The 22,133-nt window shown below is 36.8% G+C and overlaps 1 pseudogene; it reads right to left on the bottom strand.

Annotated features, from left to right (window-relative positions):
• LOC138360844 (ribonucleoside-diphosphate reductase subunit M2 B pseudogene) overlaps positions 1–3,368 on the bottom strand; it is a 34,544-nt pseudogene extending 31,176 nt beyond the window's left edge.
• Between the last annotated feature and the right edge of the window lie 18,765 nt (positions 3,369–22,133).

Genomic DNA, 22,133 nt, shown 5'->3' with positions numbered 1-22,133 from the left:
GTTAAAATAATTATTAATATTATCATCATTATTATTATTATTACTATTGTCATCATTGTTTATTGGTGACAATATATCAGTAGTAATTGTAGATGTTGCAGTGGATGTAGTTGTTGTTGTTGTTGTTGTTATTGTTGACGTAGTGTCACTAGTTGTAATAATTACATTAGTATCACTAGTTATATCAGAAGGAAAATATGATAAAAGTGGCTTTGTAGTCATATTCCACGACATTGTTTTCTTATTTTTTAAAAATTAATTAAATTGTTATTAAATTGTTTTTTTATTGGTCTTTGAAGGTAACAATTGGTAACATGGGATGCCCGAATAATGTGGAAGGAACATGTTTTATTACTTCTTCAATGAAATGTTTGTTAGAGTGTCGCATTTTCTCAGTGGGAAGTATATTTTTATCAAGTAAACATTTTAAATGAATCATGGCATGAACAATAATAACACAGACGTTAAGAGCTGACATTCCCATTCCATTTAGACTAGTGTTGAACATTTCTCCATTAGACATATTTACAAATGTATTATATAAAATACAATGGGAACCTAACACCTTATATCGTTTATCAGCTCCAGGCATAACCAAACTATAAGCATCTAGGCCACTTACAAGAGACCGATCATTATCCTTGTTTATATAATTTTTATCATCAACTGTTTTTGTTTTATATATGTTTATTAATTCATTTATTGAATAAAAAATATACACATTATTAGTAGTATTGTCCAAATAAAGATTAATATACTCACAATCTTGAGGATAGAGGAGTTTACCATTTTGATCTCTATCACCTTCTAACGCCAAATTCAAAATTTCCTTATTTACTTCTAATACATTTTCCTTATAGTCGATAAAATTATAATTTAGTGGGGGTGATCTTAAATTTTTTTGAATTTCAAACCAACCCTCAAACAAATATTGATCAGCAGCTCCAAACAAATTTTCAATTGTTCTAGACATAAATTGCTGAGCCACATGTCCCATAAATCTAATCCAGTTATGATAAACTTTATTTATAATAAATTGAGCACTTTCATGTGTATAAATTAAAGCTGTTATTGGTTCAGCTTTAATGATGTTACTCTTACCTAAACACTCCTCAATATACTGTAAACGTCTTTCAACTCTAGCTATTCGCGTTCTTTCCTCTAAATCATAATCATCAATATAAACATCCCTATTAAAGTGATTTTTCTCGTTTTTAATGTGACCATCTCGGTTTACACGATATGCGTCACTAGAGGGTAAGAGTCCACCTGCTGTTTTGACAAATGGTATGCGGTATCGACGTTGTTGTTGTTGTTGTTGTTGAGATTTTCTTCGATTTTGTTCACTTTTTCTTTCACTAGTTGTTCTTGGTGTTGGTGTTGGTGTTGGTTTAGATTCTGTTGCTGTTGTTGCAGCTGTTTTGTTTTTTCTAATTTTATTATTAGATTCTTCATTTTCACTGGGACTGTAAATTCCTCCTTTTGATGGGAAATATGCCATTGAGACAAAATTTTCAATTTTTTCTTTTTCCTCTTTCTCTTTTTTTTAAAGAGGCTATTATTATTATTATTATTATTATTATTATTATTATTATTATTATTATTACTCATTTTTAACTATAAAGAAAACCTTAAGAGTGAAAATAATATCTAGGAATAAATTAAAATTCAAAAGGAGTCGTATCACGTGATTATATTATTTTTAAAATTATTTCAGAACTACAACAGAAAGGTGTTCATCTGCTGAAACCTCATGCGTGTACTGAGGTAAGTACAATTCAACCCTTCCTCTTTCTCCTAGCATCAGGTCAGCACAGGTGGTGGTGTAAGAGCAGTATGATTGAAGTTGGTCTTTGGAGCGCCGCTACTCTGTGATAACTCAAGGAGGTGACAGTCTTTACTGAGCCTCCATTCTCCACCTCGAGAGTGCTGGTCTTTGCCTCGGGAGTGCTGGTCTTTACTGCGCCTCCATTCTCCGCCTCGGGAGTGCTGGTCTTTGCCTCGGGAGTGCTGGTCTTTACTGCGCCTCCATTCTCCGCCTCGGGAGTGCTGGTCTTTACTGCGCCTCCATTCTCCGCCTCGGGAGTGCTGGTCTTTGCTGCGTCTGCTGCGCTGTCGCTCTATGCCTCGGGAGTGTTGGTCTTTACTGCACCTGCTGCGCTGTCGCTCTGTGCCTCGGGAGTGTTGGTCTTTGCTGCGCCTGCTGCGCTGTCGCTCTGTGCCTCGGGAGTGTTGTCGCTCTGTGCCTCGGGAGTGTTGGTCTTTACTGCGCCTGCTGCGCTGTCGCTCTGTGCCTCGGGAGTGTTGTCGCTCTGTGCCTCGGGAGTGTTGGTCTTTGCTGCGCCTGCTGCCTCGAGAGTGTTGGTCTTTGCTGCGCTGTCGCTCTGTGCCTCGAGAGTGTTGGTCTTTGCTACGCCGATGTTCTGTGCCTCGGGAGTGCTGGTCTTTGCTGCGCCTACTGCACCTGCACTGGCGCTCTGTGCCTCGGGAGTGTTGGTCCTTGCTGTCCCCCTCGAATTGTAATCTCATATCAAATCGTACCACATTTACCTTATAAAATGACAAAAAAAATAAAAAATCACAATCTTATGACAGATAATCTTATGAAAATTTGTAATGAGGAGTCTCAGATGATGATATAGAGTTTTTTTTTTTTTTTTTTTTTTTTTTTTTTTTTTTTTTTTTTTTTTTACCTCATCCATGACTAGAGGTTCCTGTTCCCCCATTTGTAGAAAAGTTTCTATTCCAGCACTGAAACTCTGAGTGTCCATAAAGATTAATGATATCTGTTGAAATGAAAAACTATATGTTTTAATAATACTTTTTACACTTTTACATATATATATATAGTATATATATACGAACTCCAAGCGAGGTCTTTTCCCTTCACAGTGGAGAACTAATATAAGGAATATAAGGTTGAGGGTTGTCTTATATATCATACATGGCCATGTAGCCAATAATTTTCAATTTTATAATTTTCTTCTATCTTACTTTGGGGAAGTTCAAGTTATTGTGGATGAGGAAAAAGAGAGAGAATGAGAGAGAGAGAGAGAGAGAGAGAGAGATAGAGAGAAAGAGAGAAAGAGAGAGAGAGAGAGAGAGAGAGAGAGAGAGGCTTTATACACCTGCAGGGACAATGATATCTAAACCAGCAACGTATCACCTTCTTCTGCTGGAAATTCTTCACATATTTTTATCCATCCTCCAGCTCTCGTCACAAATGGTGCCACAATTTCACTGGCATATTTGCTCATAAATGTTGCTATTTTTTCGCTCAAGTCCTCCATATTTTTGTCTTTGCAATACAAAGCCATCTGTCCACCAAAAGCATATAGTGCAATTATCCTGCCCCAAGTAATAGCCATCTTTTCACCTTCAAATAGTTCATTGAAAACTCCAACAAATGTCACATATCCAGTGTCATGAGTAATGTCCAATTTTTTAAATATTCCCTTAAATTGTTTTTCGTGACTGTGCACCATCGTCATGATACATCTGAGGAGTGTTTCTTCAACTTTATCATTAGTTGTCGCCTTTGTCTTCTCCATCAGTGAAAACACAATATACTTGGCTAAACTCTCCGCCTTATTCTCCACGCTCTCTCCTTTCAGTGAAACTTCGGCAATATTAGCTTCATTCTGGTTACATCTTTCTACATTAGGCTCCTGTGTGTGATTACCTCTAATCATGGACAATGATAGTGGTCGTTACCCTGCACCAACTTCCAGCTGCCAATACTATTTGAAGTAACCCACCCCATTCCCTTTCTTCCTCCTAAAAATGTATCTGTATAACATAGGCGTTTTTTTTTTTTTTTTTTTTTTTTTTTTTTTTTTTTTTTTTTTTTTTTTTTTTTTTTTTTTTTTTTTTTTTTTTTACTTGAACCAAGTACATTATCAAATAAAATTTTAATATATTATAAAAAAATAGATACAATTATGTCAAATCAAAATCCAGTTTTAAGTGATACAGAAGAGATGGAGGAAAATGATTCGGATACTTCAGTGGAACTGGAAGACTTGAATAACCCCTCAACTTCAACTTCTACTCCAAAGACAAAAAAATCAAAGCTAAATCGAACCAGCACGACACAGGATGATGATGATTCGGATACTTCAGTGGAACTGGAAGACTTGAATAACCCCTCAACTTCAACTTCTACTCCAAAGACAAAAAAATCAAAGCTAAATCGAACCAGCACGACACAGGATGATGATGATTCGGATACTTCAGTGGAACTGGAAGACTTGAATAACCCCTCAACTTCAACTTCTACTCCAAAGAAAAAAAAATCAAAGCTAAATCGAACAAGTCCCAAAAAATCAAAGCTAAATCGAACAACTCCAAAAAAATCAAAGCTAAATCGAACAACTCCCAAAAACTCAAAGTCAAACCGAACCAACACCCGTCAACGAACACGGGGAACCTCACCAGGCCCAGACACTAGAAGGAGATCATCTTCGGATATTGGATATAACAAACGTATATTATTTCCATTTAAATATTCTATCACGATGAATGATGTGGTAAAAGAGTGTAAATATAAGGTAATAGTATCTGAAAATATAAATCACATTACATTTAACAAGAAATTCTTCACATTTGTAAATTGTAAAACTTTACCATTAAGATTGTTAATTCACCAGTATATTACATTATCAATGTATATAATTATAAATACCAATTATGAACCCAGATCACGTGGTTCATGTTATCAAGCTGATGGCTCCTATCATTTTCCCACGTCGTTTTGTGGAGATTTGCTCATTATCCGAAAAATATATGACATTGTTGGCCTGGGAGGAATCGGTAGAAATCTTAAATGGAAGATAAATCCAGCTCATGTTTCAGATAATGGTATTCTTTCAAATTATTGTGCACAATACACTGAAAAAATTAATAAATCAGTTTCTAGAAACAGTGAAAATAAAAATATATTAATTTATATAAAATTACTAACTAATTTATGGACATTTTTAACTGTACAAAAAGATAATGAGTGGCAAAATGCTCTTAGAAATAATCTTATTGATGAAATTGGAAAATTAAGTAAAATAATGAGAGTAACATGTGAAAATATTTATAAAGTAGGTTTTTGTGTTGAAAAATCTCCAATATATACACCAGAAAATTTTGCCAAATATTTAGATGAAGTAAGAAATATGAAACACTTAAATTGTAATGTTAGTAAAATGTCTAAGGAAGAAGCGATAGAACTTCATTTTTCCCTATTACAAAAATTTAATGATATTATAAAAACTGATACTCATATGTATGAAGTTCAATATTATCTGGCATATATACCACCAGATCATTGGAAGGAGTCTCAAAATGAAAGTAATGAAGTTAACGGAGAACAAGTTTTTTATAACAATTTAAACAAGTTAAACTTTAATCCATATACATGCAAAATATCTATTATGTAAATCCTGTTTTCATTTAATCGAAAGAGAGAGTGAATGAGAGAGAGAGAGAGAGAGAGAGAGAGAAAGAGAGAGAGAGAGAGAGAGAGAGAGAGAGAGAGAGAGAGAGAGAGAGGAGGACTCAAATAGAAAACGGGATTCAATGAGATGATAACAATTTCCTGTCAGGCTATATACAAGACAGAGCCCCTCCACACATTCTTCACAGTTGCTCTCCACACGCGACCAGGTCAGTGTTCTCATTTCCTTACCATAAAAGATTTTTTTTTTTTTAAATATTATACCAGAGTGTTTGTTTTTTTACAGTGAAACTGTGGGTATGGGTTGTTAATGTCATCCCAATATTTTTGTGCTTGTGAATTATTTTTTAAATTTGTGTTTAAATCTTTTAATAGTGACGAAAATATATCTTCGTTTCCCTTAAAAAAGTCGCTTAATGCTGTAATGATAATGTGACGGTACTGTGGTAATTCTCCAAATTCGGAACTATTTAATATATCCACCGTAATGAGATGAGGTGGAATATTTTGTATATAATCATAAAAACATACAAATATACGGAAAAAAGGAGATACTAGATTTTTACAGTTTAGTGTTTTATTTTCTTTGCTCATGGTATTGCCTAACTTTATATTTTTAAGGGATAAGCTATTTTTATATACAATTAGGAGGAAAATTATATAATAGTCTAAAGCTTGTCCTCGTATGTCATAAACTGTCCAATATAAAGCATCCATAAACTTTTCATCATTCAGATATTTCTCGCTCTGTGAGGCAATGAGACAGAGCCGATCCACACTTGATTCACAGTTGATCTCCATCCACGCGATCAGGTCAGTGTTCTCATTTCCTTGCCATAAAGGATTTTTATTTTGATATTCTAATAGACTGTGATATATATCACTATGGTTCTCAGATAAATATGCAAGTGATGGTTTTATGAATGGTGAATTAATTTTATAGCAAGAATATATTAGGCGATATAAAATAGGAATATATAAATATTTTTTAAAAGTATCCAATAGTTTTAAATCATGGAGATAAACCATGTGATATAGTGCGCCATGAATTGCTGATTCCATTGACTCGTTTGGCAATATATCTGTAAAGAGAGAATGAAATATTTCACCAATGGCATGAATCATAATGCGGAAAGTAATATTTTCATTAAAATAGATTGGGATGGTTTCAGATTTTTGAGCAACATTTATAAATTCTTTAACTGCCCATATATTTGTATCATTTACATCGCCCAGTTTATTTAGAAAAAATACGGAATATTCACGAAGTTTGTCAGATATAAATTTAAGAGAATTTTCTGACCACTTTTCAATTTTATTTAATAAATTATTTTCATGAAGTATTTTTTGGAATTCAGGAGACATTTTGAATTTTCCACTTTTTATCTTACCAGAAATATTTCTTTTTCTGTGTGAAGAAATAAATATACTTTGTAATTTGGGAATCAAGAGTTTAAATATACATGATATTGATAGCAATTCATGGCTTAATTTTTCTCCATTATCGCCTAATTCCCATATATTTTCAGTTTCCAGTGTATTGAGAGCGGAAAATATAAGATCTGGAATGTTAGTCATCACACCATGTCTAGGAAGAAAAATGTTAGTATCACGTATATAAAACGTCATGTTAACTTCCCTGACCAATTCTGGTGGAAGGATAGTTTCAATGGGGATCACTCGACTTATGATTTGAATAAACCAATTAGTTAATCTACGGGGATCTAGAATAAGATTATTTTCTGTTGTAGATATATCTAGAAGAACCACTGGAAGACATCCCACAATACGAGTATCTTCTTCCTTTTGTTTGTGCTCCGTAAAAGTTGATTCCAAAGAAGTTAATGAATTTAACTTTAGTTTGAATAGGTCACTAATGTATTTACGATTGGCCCAAGTTATAATTACATCCCCTCCAGGAGTGTTGAGTATTTCTTTAATTGAAAGTGTACATGTTTTTTTATGGACATCATCTTCGTCTTTATACTGAAATACGATTTGTGAACTAGGTGGAGAGGCTACAAAAACATTTGATGGTTTTTTATGCCAGTTAAAATTCGTATCCATTTTTTTATGTAAAAAAAAACTTAAAATTATGTTTAAAAAAATGTTAACATTCATAATAATTTTAATAGCATCAGGGAGTGTGGATAGTAATGAACTTGAAGTTATTATCAAACCTGGTGTTGTTTTTGCCCGCCAGTATAAAACACTGTTAGTAGATTCACAGGAAAGATTGTTCTATAGCTTCAACTTTACAATTTATGAAAACATTTTCAATCAATTTTTAACTCTTTTGAATAGTTGTAAGCAAAAATGTCCTTTTGAAACATTTAATGGAATTTATAAACTTATTCGAATTATTAATCAACAACAAGAACTTATAAAAAAATATAAATTTTTAAAAAATTCTGATACAATAATATCCAATGATCATTTTGTATGGAAATATCCACATAAAGAAATTATTTCTGAACAAATTATTTTTTTCAAGGAAACAATTGAAATGTTAAATTCAATTAACCAAACAGAATTAAATCGTAGAGAATTGTGTGTATATATCAGTTTTATACATAGTACCATAAATACAATTATATCAGACACTGAACACACAGAAGTAGAATTAGATTTAATGTATTCTACAGGAATACTCTCAAGATATATTATCAATCGTTTACCATTTGAAAAGGACTTAATTCAGATTCGAAATCGAAAAAAATTGATCTTTAATGATTCATCAATTGATGATTTAATGTCAATTTATTATAAACTCTGCCGGGTGTCAGTATATTATACTGATAACAGGTTTATATTAGTAGTTTATTATCCCATAGTTACCACCAATAATCCACCTAATCATGGATTTTTGTATTCAGTAATACCAGTTTATACAAATGTTAACGAAAAATGGAGTGCATCTTTAGAAGTTGAAGATAACAAGTACTTAATGGTATTACAAATTGAAAGTGAATATTGGTATATGGTAATGTCAAAGGAAAACTTTGATGTTATTAATAGTACCTTAGTCATCATTAGTTTTTCATATTTTAATTTAAATTCACACAAATCTCACAATTGTATTAGTGCTGCTTTTAATCAATCTGATGAGGCTATTTTAGAATTATGTAATTATAAATTAACACAAAAATTCAATCCTATATTTATACCTATTGTACCTGGAATTTGGATTTATTCTATTAATAATATCTTAAAATTAAACATATTATGTGGTGGTAATATTAGTCATCGCTTATATCAACAACATATATTATATCCGGGTGTTAGTTTATTAGAATTGAATAGAGCATGCTATGCCTTTTCAATTTTTTCAGAAACATCATCTGATGGATTAAGATTATTTTATAATTATAATACGGTATTTTCACATCTAAATAAGATACTAATAAATACACATCAATCTACTAATTTCCTGAAAAAAATAATTGAGAACAATAATAATCCCAATACACACATGCATTTAATCGATGTGTATTATTTGTCAATAATAAATCAATATTTTATTATTTTATGTATATGCCTTATATCCATATTAATTATATATATAATTTTTTCTATATGTTTATGTCATTATTGTTATAAACACTATTGTAATGCTACTACTACTACTACTACTACTACTACTACTACAACTACAACTCCAGTTAACACTATGACTTTAACAACTAGTAGTAATACACAACCAGAATCCACCCCATTAATAATGTCATCCTTTTCATTACCCCCTAATCTTCCCCCCTATCCTCCTTTACCCCCTAATCTTCCCCCCTATCCTCCTCTACCCCCTCTCCCTCCTCCTCCCCCTCCTTCTTCTTCTTTTTCCTTTTCTTTTTCTTCTTCACCTTCTTTTTATCCTCTGCCTTCAGCCACTATATATATGAATGAGAATTCTATTTATGATTCACCACGTGAACATTATATGACAATGAAAGGAAATAAATAAAAATGATTACTATTATTTATTTTCTTATAATAATTTACTTATTTATATGTACAATAATTATAGGAGGTGAGGCGATACAAAGAAAAAGAAAGTTATTTCACTATGGTATAACAAGACAAAAAAATATATCGTCATTAGAATGGTATATTGATCAGGCTGAAAACGATGATGATGCATTAGATAATAATCCATTATTAATTTTATCAACATATGGACATCATCAGGATGACAATCATCATCAAGCCTGTAAAGTGTGGGAAGGTATGAAACTAAATCAGTGTTGTATATTTTTACCTTATCCTTTATATTCTAAAGAAGGTAATGAAATATTACCAGCTAGTGCCTCCTGGCAGGATGGATATTGGTTTGAAATATCTCCTACTAATCCCCTAAAAATACCTACAGTTCCAGTATGTTCAACCACATTAGGTAAATTAATATGGCAAGAATACAATTTCACGTGTGAATGTACAACTCATGGATTATTTAGTGGAAAACATTGTGATCAATCCACGTCCAAACTTACTATAGATAATGGATGCAAAAAAGTTGGATGGATTCATGATCTGAATATTGTAGACATATCTAAATTTAATCCAGTCAAAGAAGGCATATGTGTAGAATGTTCTATTCCTGAAACAGTACCGAATATAGAAGGAATGGAACCTTCTTGTATCCATGTTCACCTTAATAATAATTCTTCCTCTCTAGACATAACCACCACCACCACGACTACTAACGCTTTATATAGAACAAATGTTCCATCTGATACCAAGGCACCTTGCGTGTACGACGCGTTAAATGAAAATAATTACAATGAAATAAATAAATATGTAGAAGGATATGGTTGCTCATGTGACTATTTCAGTGGTTACGTTGAGGTTTTAATTCCTTCATTAATTGGCCTGTTTCGTGAAAAAAATTTGATTAGTAATGCCTGTGTGAAAATTGGTCATAACACAATGGACCCTCATCGAGTTGATTTGGCTTACTATACACTAGAGAATGGTGGCAAACCTTTACAAATGCACACTTACTATGAACTCGAACCCCTTTTCCAACTCCTGATGTCTAAAGCCAAATCAACATTAAAAAGTGATGTTGAATTTATTATAGATCAACCGGCAATAGCAAAGGTAAATGCCTGTGATTGGATGAATCGTCACATTAAAGCTGATCCACACCAAAAACTATGGCGTTTGAGACATGATGAACGAGGAGATGACTGGCCTGTGGTTCATAAGACAAAATTGATTAATCATTATAGGCGCCGGCAAGAAACTTATCCCCTATATATCTATCGATTAGCGGTTAGTCCTGGATATGAAGACAAGCATTTTTATGAGACGACTGACGATCGTCGACTATCTAATGCTATTTGGGACCATACAATTGTATTCAGCTATTACTCAGAGAGTATTTGGCATGAACTTACTACCCTTAATCCCTTGGGAGTAACTGAGGGGTGGTATTTTGGTTTAACTATGCTCACTCAACCAGGTCATATAGTTCGACTAGATACACGTGGACAATTTAGGAACCCAGGTGAGGTTATACCTAATGTGGTTCCACCTGATTATCATGATTTAATTGACCCCCGGCAACCTATTGCTCATCCAGGTATATTATATATTACGTATGTGGTTAATACTTAATCTCTCTCTCTCGACTTGATTTGACCTTTAACACATTGATCTCCTTAGAGCCACACGCTGTGCATGGTCCAACACCCAGCCCCACTACCCCTCTTGACTACGATAACTGCGTCGCCAGGGAATCCCAAAAATTCCCCTGTGACTACTATACCCACAGGCCAGGGAATATAAATATATCCCTGTGACTATAGATCGACTCACGTGCCAGGAAACATACCCCTGTGACTACGAATTAATAAAGTACATTGAAGAAATGGAAAGACAATCAGATGACAAACAGCCAACAACGCCACCTCCCCTTTCTATATATGTTAATGAAGTATTTCGACCTATAAACCAGGAAGAATCTAATAATAGTGATAGTAGCATCAGTAGTAGTATCAGTCTAAATGATGTTGATGTTAATAATCTTTTAGAAATCAATAACTTCAGTAGTAAGAGATTTAATAAGATTGTAAATAGCTACCTCATGTTTGAAGAGGATAATATAATTAAATTATATTTTGTAAATGTAATGAAAATGTTGGTTGATAATAGTAGTAATATTAATAATGTTATTTTAAAATATTTCATTTATGTTTTAAGTCTTTATTGTATTTCTATGTATTATTTTTACAATATTTATAACATTTTTAGTGTTATATCTTTAAAAGTAGTAACTAGAGATGATGTGAATTTTTTTAAAATGTTTCAAAACAAAAATATACAAACATTTAAGTATATTTGTAAGAGTCAAGATAAAATTAACATTCTGATAAATAATCCTATTCTGTCCCTCAACAAAAACATTTACAATAGTTTATGCCATATAATGTTTATTGTAAAATTTAGAGGTCAATATATTAGCGACATGTACAACCAAATGTTGTTTACAATATCAACAAAAATAGTTGAAGGGGAAAATGGACTTTATTTTTTTCAAAATTTGGAGTGTGATAAATTTAATATCGAAAGATGGAATCCGGATAAACTATTTCAGTTATAATCAGCTTTATTATAAAGATTCCTGCCTTTTCGGAGGAATTTCAGTATTATCTTCATTCTTTCTCTTTTGTGAAATAAATTGTGGACGGTGGCTAAATAATGGAACCTGATTACTTTTTACTCTAATTATTTGTGAATTAATATTTTAATTGTTTACTTCTGGGAAATAGACTATACCATCATCATCCAGAAAAATTCCATTTTCTTTATCATATTTAAGATCTACAGTGAGTTCATTTTTATGCTTAATTTTAATTATTTTGTTTTTATATATATATATATGTCCATCTGTTTTAACCCGGTTAATAAATTCTTTAATGTTGGGATGTGTCATTTGATAATAACAATTTTCAAACTGTATATATATTAGAAATATATATAAATAATTATAAAATAGTACCACACATTTTATCCAAATCACTTTGGTCAAAATTACTTTTTCCAAGACATAGAAAGTATGGTGCTAATTCAATCATACAAGGAGAACACACACTTAAATACTTACGATGATCACCCACAAAATTACTTGGTTTACGCCAATTAAACCGAAATGATATCTTGGCTGTACGATAATTACATAGAGTGCAGGATGTTGTTTGTAATTCTATTTTATTAGCCTGAGACATTAAAAAAACAAAACCTTTAAATGTATCATTTCTAAATGATGATACACTCAGTCCTGCAATTATCACATCGATTCCACAACCTTGACATACATGAACAAATTCAGTTAAATTTTCTGGATAAAACAAATGAGCATCGTCGATAAAAATAGTATCAAAGTGAAGAATATAGTCTTTATAATCTAAGTAAGTTTCACTCCGGATTTGGATTTCAGTCGGAATTATTGATCGACATTTTATTTGTTTTAATTGTACACATCTAGGCAAAATCAAAATGGTTTTATTTTTATTTTCTCTGCAATGTGTTTCAGTAAGTTGCAAAAGTCGAGACGATTTTCCTGAGGCCATTAAACCAGTAATAACTGTCAAAGTGCCCTCTCGGTTTTCGTGTTTATTAAACAAACTGACAATAGTTTTGTATTTATCCAAAACCAATGACTCTCTATGGTGGTGGTCTTTAGAAATATTTTCAGGGGAGTTTTGTATTCCCCAAACCTCTTTTATTGATGTTCCATTGAATGAGTAATCCAAATAGGTATATGGAATTCGATTATAGGAAATGGGATGTTCCTTAATTATTTCATCCATGTGGCTAACATCAAAATCCAACAAAGTCTCATCAAACTTATATATAAGCAATGTTTTTCTAACATCTTTCAATGTAAGAGAACCTGTCAAAATAGAATTTAGTATTGATTCACTTAGATTACAAAGAAGTATAATATGGGCATTGCGAAATTCAGATTCCAAATGACCATATTCCTCATCCTCATGCTCCATTGGATCATATATCCAGCTAGGGGATACCGCATTTGCAGTTAGACGAATATCATACTTAAGTTGCACACAATTGGAACCCATACACAAACTGTAAATCTTAACTTGGGGTATGTCCAAAAAACATTTGTCAGCATAATAAATAATTTCTTTTCCTAGTCTGTCTATTAATTCAATTGGAGATGTAATAAGGGTGGATTTAGTATCATCTGCCATGATTATGAGATAGAGCTCAGTTCAGGACAGCTGGAATAATTATAACTTATAGTCTTAATAAATACCTTTTATATTATTTATCATATTAAAAAATCTTATGCTAAAACATGAATAGTTCTTCTAATAATCTAATAAATTTTAAAGTTGTTGGGAATGATATGATTACTAACCCTTTACAGTTTCCTATCAATTCTACTGATGACATTACAAAATTTTTAATTACTACGTTAATTCCGGGAAATTTACCCATTCTCACAGATAATGATACATTAAATTATGTTACCAAAGAAACTCTAGAATCTCTTATTAATTCTTTGACACAACTATTGATTAGTCTTCCTGTTTTCCCTGCCAGACCAGCTTTAGAATGGACAAAGAACGTGGAAAACGATGTAATTTTAAATATAATTGATGATTACATTAAAAATTTTCAGCATCTAAATGAAGAAGCTCATTTAAAAGAATCAACAAAGAGGGCTGAAGAAATCAGTAAATTATTTGATGAAAAACTAAAAAATCTTACAAATTCTGCACAAACAATCCCACCCATAATATATGCACAACCACCTCCACCACCACCAACCCAACTGCCCCTACATACACACTCTTCATTCCATTATTCACCCCATCAACAATTCCCTAGTTCTTATTATCAATGTCAGTGTCAATATACCCCCACTTCTCCTTACTGTTATTATCATTCCCATCCTCCTCTAACAAGTGTTGTTACCTCTTCTCCTCCTCCTCATCCTTCTCCTCCTCCCCCTCCCCCTCCCACTGTCAACCCCACCCATACTCATCTAAATCCTTATATACCACAATCTCCCAATACCCAATTACCATTCACCTCTCAGTCATCACCACAGCAGCAAACATCCCAATCCTCCTCACCACCACAATCTTCCTAAAATGGCAGATGTATTGAAAAGACAAAAAATTAAACTTCCATTTATGGCCCATGATATGTATATATATGTTGAATATTCATTACATGAGACAAATGTAAATATCCCTGTAGATGATCAGGAAAGCATATTCTACATATCTAACAAGGGAGTTGGTATGAGTCTGCATAACAAGAAAACTGGAAATTATTGTCGAATTGTAAAACTTGCCATATATAATTCGAATGATAAAAAAATTATAGAAAAATGTTCCAACCAGTACTCTTTGCCAGGTTATATTGCTGGTTATGAGGTGATTGAATGCCTATTGTTTGCTGCTAAAACCATTGCTACTGAACACAATGTTTTTTCCATAATTCAACGTCCAGTTTTCATTGTGTGTAATGAAAGATTAATTATTGATATTTTGCATTATATAATAACAAATCTAATGATTAACGATGTATGGTGTAATGAATGGAAATGTGTTCCTAAAGCTAAAGATAAAATCAAGATCATATTATGGACATTTACAAATTTATCTGATTGGATGGAAGCCAAACGTTTATTTAAAACTGCTATTGTTCATAATTCCCAATTAAAATACTCTCTCTCTCATACGACCAACCTATCCCAGTTAAATTTTTGTAAACTTCAAGATATTTTACCCAGTTACTATAAAAATGTAAGTCGCGAAAAGAGACATGCCCATATAATTAATCGGCATAGACAACCCATTGTAATAAAGCCTAGAATATATGTGAATTTCAATCCTCAGGATGAATTTGGATCAAATATTACTACTCAATACAATAATTGTCTTAAGGTTTTTAACAGGTAATAAATAATTACTTATTATTTAATTAATTTTATAGTTTTAGTTAAAACTTTTATGTGATTATTTGAATATAAATTTAATAATGATGGATTACTTTTCCCTAATGATTTATAATATCGGGCACTATGAACTGCTTCATATACAATTAATTTAAAAAGAAATAAATAGTCTTGGTATGTTACAGAATCCCCCCACTCCTGCCATATGATTGCTTCATTTTTAGTTGAACGACATCTTTTCATTTGATTAAAAATTGAAACAAGATTTGTTTCTTCATGTAAAATGGCGTTTTTTAAAATGTCATGTTTACTGATTGTCCAACAAGATATGAGACCTAAATTATAGTCACTTCCAAAAAATATAAAATACAATACTGTTAAACTAAATAGTTGTTGAGAATTTATATTTAATTTAACCATATGTTACGAACCCGGATCCAGCGTCCTAGCCTGGAGCAGTGACAAACACGCCATCTGTGGGTCAGCTCCCGAAACCCCCGCCAAACGAACGACGACACCTAGTGAGGACAGCGTGTACTGGCCTCGAGGACCAGTTTCCAGTCTGGTTCAGCGCTCAACACCGCCGCTCCTGACCTCTGGTGAGGTGGTGCTCCGACGACAGCGCCATCTATGGAGTGGATATGTCGGGCGTTTGTATCTGAGCCTGTGAGTGTGGTGTATTAGTGTCCCTGGTATTGATGACGTGTCTGCTTACAGAGCCGACCTGGGACCACTGTGTTGAAGGTAAAGTCAGTCTACCCGAGGCAGCCAGTCTCCATACAGTGAAGTTTGCTGCAGCTGTCGTGACGTCGTCCCCCCGGAAGAACACTGTGGTGTGTTAAGCCTGCCAGTGGAGTGGCTGTGGAAGGATTTACCCGGGACCGACGGTTGGAGACGATAATCCACTGGGGTATTGAGGACAGGAGGGTGATTGGTGATATCACACGAGACTCCTGTCTAGGGCGTACCCCTTTTATCGTTCGTGGAGTGGCCGTGCCAGCCTTGGTGGCTCAGTACCTGCCAGCAGACCTGCTGGACGTGTGGTTGACGGCCCCCACGACGGTGCCCCCAGTGGACCTGTGTTGTGGCTGACCTGTGGCCAGGGTAGACTCGGCGTTCTCAGAGGACACGTCTTGAGGCCACGAAGAATGCACCGCGGACTCAGCACCTAGCTTCGAGGATCCATAGTCTCCAGCAGAAGACTACAGTGTCGATCCCTTTGTAAAGTGTTAATACCCCTCCCCCTTGTGTACGTTTTACTTTTATATATTTAAATGGTGATGGTGAAAATTATATTATATTAAGTTCTTACCTTTCTTTCCCTACTCCCTTTAAGTTACTTGCGTCACGGATCACATCCCTTGATAGCCTCTACTGGCTTGGGGCCGGATATATATCTTCCTCTAACTACATCAGAGTAAGAACCCCGTTGCGTCCCGAGAGGGCCGTAACATAATTGGCATCCCCAGCGGGATCCGTCCCCTTGTTAAGTATGTTTGACAGGGGTGGTGAAGTGGCGTAATCCCTGTATATAATTCCCCCTGTGTGACGATTGTGACGTTATACGTCCTGTGCGGTGCTCAGAGTGACTAAGCGCGATATTGTGCAGTGCGGTGCTCGCTGTGATTAAGCGATTAAGTGCAATATTGCCTAGTGCGGTGCTCAGTGATTTAGTGTAATATTGTAGAGCGAAGTGTTCGCTTGGACTCAGTGCAATATTGTAGAGCGAAGTGTTCGCTTGGACTCAGTGCAATATTGGGTAGTGCGGTGCCCGAAGTGATTACGTGCAATATTGGCAAGTGCAGTGTTTGGTGCGATAAAGTGCAATATTGACGTAGAACAGTGCTCGGTGTGTTAAGTGCTCGTTAAGTGTTCCACCTGTGACAATGGCAGACAAAGCTACCATTGACGATCTGGACGAGGTTCAGGCTTTTCTGAACAGAGAAGATTGTCTTGCCAGATTAAAATATCTGAGCAAACCGGAACTTGTACTAGTGAGCGCCTACCTGGAGATCAAGATCCGTGCCAGTGATTCCCGTGTGGAGATCTTGTCCAAGGTTCACCGGCACCTGAAGGCAGAAGAGAAACAGGGAAGCGAGACTCCTAGTACAAGGGAAGGTGAGGAAATAGCTTCCACGGAAAAGGAAGATAAGGGCAGTGACATTGACAGTGATGCAGGTGAGCTTAATATCAGCTTCCTAACAGTCAAGATGCGTGCCCTGGAAATTAATCGGGAAATTGAATGGAAGAAGTTAGAAATGGAACGAGAATTAAAAGATAAAGAAATGGAGATGAAAGAAAAAGAATTGGCGATGAGGCGTTTAGAATTAGAAAGAGAAGAGAAACGAGAGAGAGAAGAGAGAGAAAGAGAAGAAAGAAGAGAAGAACGAGAAAGAGAAGAGAAACGAGAAAGAGAAGAACGAGAAAGAGAAGAGAAACGAGAAAGAGAAGAACGAGAAAGAGAAGAGAAACGAGAAAGAGAAGAACGAGAAAGAGAAGAGAGACGAGAAAGAGAAGAACGAGAACGAGAGAGAGAAGAACGAGAAAGAGAAGAGAGACGAGAGAGAGAAGAACGAGAACGAGACAAAGAGGAAAGAGAGAGACAACATGAACTAGAAGTTTTGCGATTAGGCGGTGGTCGGAGGCAAACGACGGACACCAGTGGTTTCGATCCGGTAAGAAACATTAAAATGGTCCCCAAATTCCATGAGAAGGAAGTGTCAAAATTCTTTGCAGCCTTCGAGAAAGTCGCTGCCTCTTTGGAGTGGCCAAGGGAGAATTGGGCCATCATGATACAGTCAGTCTTGACTGGGAAGGCCCAAATCGCTTACTCTACGTTATCCCTTGACGACTCCGGCGATTACGATATGGTGAAGAAAGTGGTGCTCATGGCGTACCAATTGGTACCTGAGGCTTATAGGCAAAAGTTCAGAAACCTGAAGAAGACCTCAGAGCACACTTTTACCGAATTCGCCACGATCAAGGAGCGACTTTTCCAGGAATGGTGTGCCTCTCGGAAGGTGGAGACCAGGGAAGACCTCGAACAGCTGATTCTGCTCGAGGACTTCAAGGATTGTTTGTCTGGAGACCTCAAGACGTACTTAGAGGAACAGCAGGTGGAGACCTTGAGTGCAGCAGCCACCATGGCTGAAGAGTATATCCTGACTCATAGGCCGTCTGCTAAGTACGTCCCGAGGAATTACCAGCGCCGGTTTGACAGACCTCACGACGAAGAAGAAGAAAGACCCGTCCCACAAAGTGCTAAGAAGACGCCCCCAAGTAGCCCCCGAAGAACAAGTCCCAGTAGTCCGAAACACCGTAGTCCAAGGAGGAATATGGTGTGCTGGACTTGTGGGCAGAAAGGGCACATAGCTGCTAGGTGCCGAGGCAGAAGAGGTGGCAGCGCACGAAGGGAGGTGATGTTGATGAGCTGTGTTACATCACCAGTAGGAAACCAGTCTACGACGACGCGGGAAGGACCAAGTTTGTTGGCCCCTCACACTTCAACCGGGTATGTAACGAGTGATCATACTGGTAGATCAATTGTAGTGCTCAGAGATAGTGGAGCAGCCCAGTCCCTGATCGTGAAGAGCTCGTTACCCGAGGGAGTAAGTGTGGATGGGAGACCAGAGGTTGTCCTGGTTGGGTTTCCTAGGACGCAGTACATCGCCCCCTTAGTGCCAGTACATCTTGACTCGCCTTATTTCAGCGGCACATGTGCGTTGGCAGTAGTCGATACCCTCCCTGTGGCTGGGATTGACGTGGTACTAGCCAACGACTTGGTGACCGATTGGAGCATCAATCTTCCCAAGATTGTGGACGAGTCTACCAGAACAGCAAGGTCGGAGGTGTCTACAGGCAATGGTAATGTCCAGGTAAAGACAGACCCGGATGTAACTATGTTTAATTTGTCCTCTCGCCTACAGATTGAGAGCGTTCTAGCAGTGTCTCCTGATTCTCTCGACAAGGAACATGAAGTTAAGAAGGCAGAGGTACCTGAGCACGAAGAGAGGCCTTGTGTGCAGGCACCCACAGATACCAACGAGTCTGGAGCGAAGGCGGATGTGTACTTGCGGTATGGCAAGGTACAGCGTGTATTGAACCAGCCAGAGATTCCCCAGACTTCAGAGGTATGTGAGGTGTGTTCAAAAGGTCTAGTGCCCTCTTCGGTCCAAGCCAGGCTAGTGGATGTTGCCGGCTATGGACATAACTGGCTCAGGAAGCATATCCCTCAATTGACCCCATGTTTCTTAGCAGTATTTTGTTTTGTTCTCCTATGTGCTCTCTGTGTTCTCAGTAAGGATCAGTGGACGACCCGAAGGATGATGGCTCCCGTGAACATCGAGAAGAGGTCCCTGGGATTAGAGATTTGCACTGCAAGTGTTGCAGTTGAAGAAGGGACCTGGGAGGTAATAGATGATACAGGAGGTACGATATGTGATAATGTGAGTGACTGTTTCCGACAGGTTGACACCCCCCGCGTGACTGCTGAGCCTCAACACAGCGTTATACGGAACGTTGGTCGACCTGACGGGGGCAGAGCGAATGCCATCTTCGGTGAGCAAGCAGCCCTGTTGGAACTAGGTGTGGGCCTAGTAGAGGAGTGTATAGTAAGTACTGACTTGCCCATTGTCGCTATCACTCTGAATTATCAGACCCCTGTATTCCAGGTTCCTGTCTCCCTGAAGGACCATCGGACCGGTACCAGAAATGCCGTCTGTGATCAGCCGTCATCGGTGCCTCGACGCAGAGAAGTGTCGAGTCACCCCAGATCGTGTCTACACGGATCCTTACTAGAGAGGTGTGAAATGATGCCCCTGCTTGACATCGCAGTGGAGACGTGGGAGACGTGGAAGATTACGTCAGGCAGATCATTGCCTTCTATCTGCAAGTTCCCGTTGTGCCGGAAATGGCTAGTAGAAAAGTTCTGTGGACAAGACAGCCTCATCACTCCAGTTCATAGTATAAGTAAGTCCATTTGGAGTTATGTCGCCCTGCTAATTTGGTTTGTGTTTTTTATAGAACCCCAAACCAAATTCTTTTTGGTGGGGAGGTGTTACGAACCCGGATCCAGCGTCCTAGCCTGGAGCAGTGACAAACACGCCATCTGTGGGTCAGCTCCCGAAACCCCCGCCAAACGAACGACGACACCTAGTGAGGACAGCGTGTACTGGCCTCGAGGACCAGTTTCCAGTCTGGTTCAGCGCTCAACACCGCCGCTCCTGACCTCTGGTGAGGTGGTGCTCCGACGACAGCGCCATCTATGGAGTGGATATGTCGGGCGTTTGTATCTGAGCCTGTGAGTGTGGTGTATTAGTGTCCCTGGTATTGATGACGTGTCTGCTTACAGAGCCGACCTGGGACCACTGTGTTGAAGGTAAAGTCAGTCTACCCGAGGCAGCCAGTCTCCATACAGTGAAGTTTGCTGCAGCTGTCGTGACGTCGTCCCCCCGGAAGAACACTGTGGTGTGTTAAGCCTGCCAGTGGAGTGGCTGTGGAAGGATTTACCCGGGACCGACGGTTGGAGACGATAATCCACTGGGGTATTGAGGACAGGAGGGTGATTGGTGATATCACACGAGACTCCTGTCTAGGGCGTACCCCTTTTATCGTTCGTGGAGTGGCCGTGCCAGCCTTGGTGGCTCAGTACCTGCCAGCAGACCTGCTGGACGTGTGGTTGACGGCCCCCACGACGGTGCCCCCAGTGGACCTGTGTTGTGGCTGACCTGTGGCCAGGGTAGACTCGGCGTTCTCAGAGGACACGTCTTGAGGCCACGAAGAATGCACCGCGGACTCAGCACCTAGCTTCGAGGATCCATAGTCTCCAGCAGAAGACTACAGTGTCGATCCCTTTGTAAAGTGTTAATACCCCTCCCCCTTGTGTACGTTTTACTTTTATATATTTAAATGGTGATGGTGAAAATTATATTATATTAAGTTCTTACCTTTCTTTCCCTACTCCCTTTAAGTTACTTGCGTCACGGATCACATCCCTTGATAGCCTCTACTGGCTTGGGGCCGGATATATATCTTCCTCTAACTACATCAGAGTAAGAACCCCGTTGCGTCCCGAGAGGGCCGTAACACCATAATATGATTATAATTGTTTAATCCAATGCATGATTGTCCATTATATGGTGAGATAACCAACATAACACGATCATCCTCTCGAAGAATGTACATTGCTGATATATCAGAGTCATTACTTATAATTATGTAACGGGAATTTTTATTTAAAATTTTATTAATAAAACGAAATAGAGTTATTTCACCCTCATTTCGTTGATCAAAAGGTAATGATTCAGTTGATAATAGAAATATGATATTAGGATGTTGAATGTCCATTTTTTTTTTTATCATTGCAATTGTACATTTTTCTAAGGATAATTTTTCATGGGGAGAAAGAATGGAAAAGGGGTCAGATTTTTGTTGATTGCTACGATTTTTTGTAAAGAGAGACTTTCCATCCATAACAAAGTGTATTATCATATTATTACAAGTTCTTCCCTTATTATTAGTATTAGTATTAGTATTAGTATTATGATCATCATCATCATCGGTGTTATTGTTACTTAGTAAATTCATGAGAATATCACAATAGGCACAAATTATATTACATACTTTTTGGGCTGTAGCATTGATATCAATTGTTCCAACTTGTTTCCCTTTTATGGTATGTGCATGGAAAAAAACTGAACCATCAATCCCAATATATTTTAAATGGCTAAGACCTGAAGGAAAGAATTTCTT

Source organism: Procambarus clarkii, unplaced genomic scaffold, assembly GCF_040958095.1.
Source record: "Procambarus clarkii isolate CNS0578487 unplaced genomic scaffold, FALCON_Pclarkii_2.0 HiC_scaffold_124, whole genome shotgun sequence".
Classification (NCBI taxonomy): domain Eukaryota; kingdom Metazoa; phylum Arthropoda; class Malacostraca; order Decapoda; family Cambaridae; genus Procambarus; species Procambarus clarkii.
The sequence above is the reverse complement of the archived record's forward strand: the minus strand, read 5'-3'. Positions and strand labels throughout refer to the sequence as shown.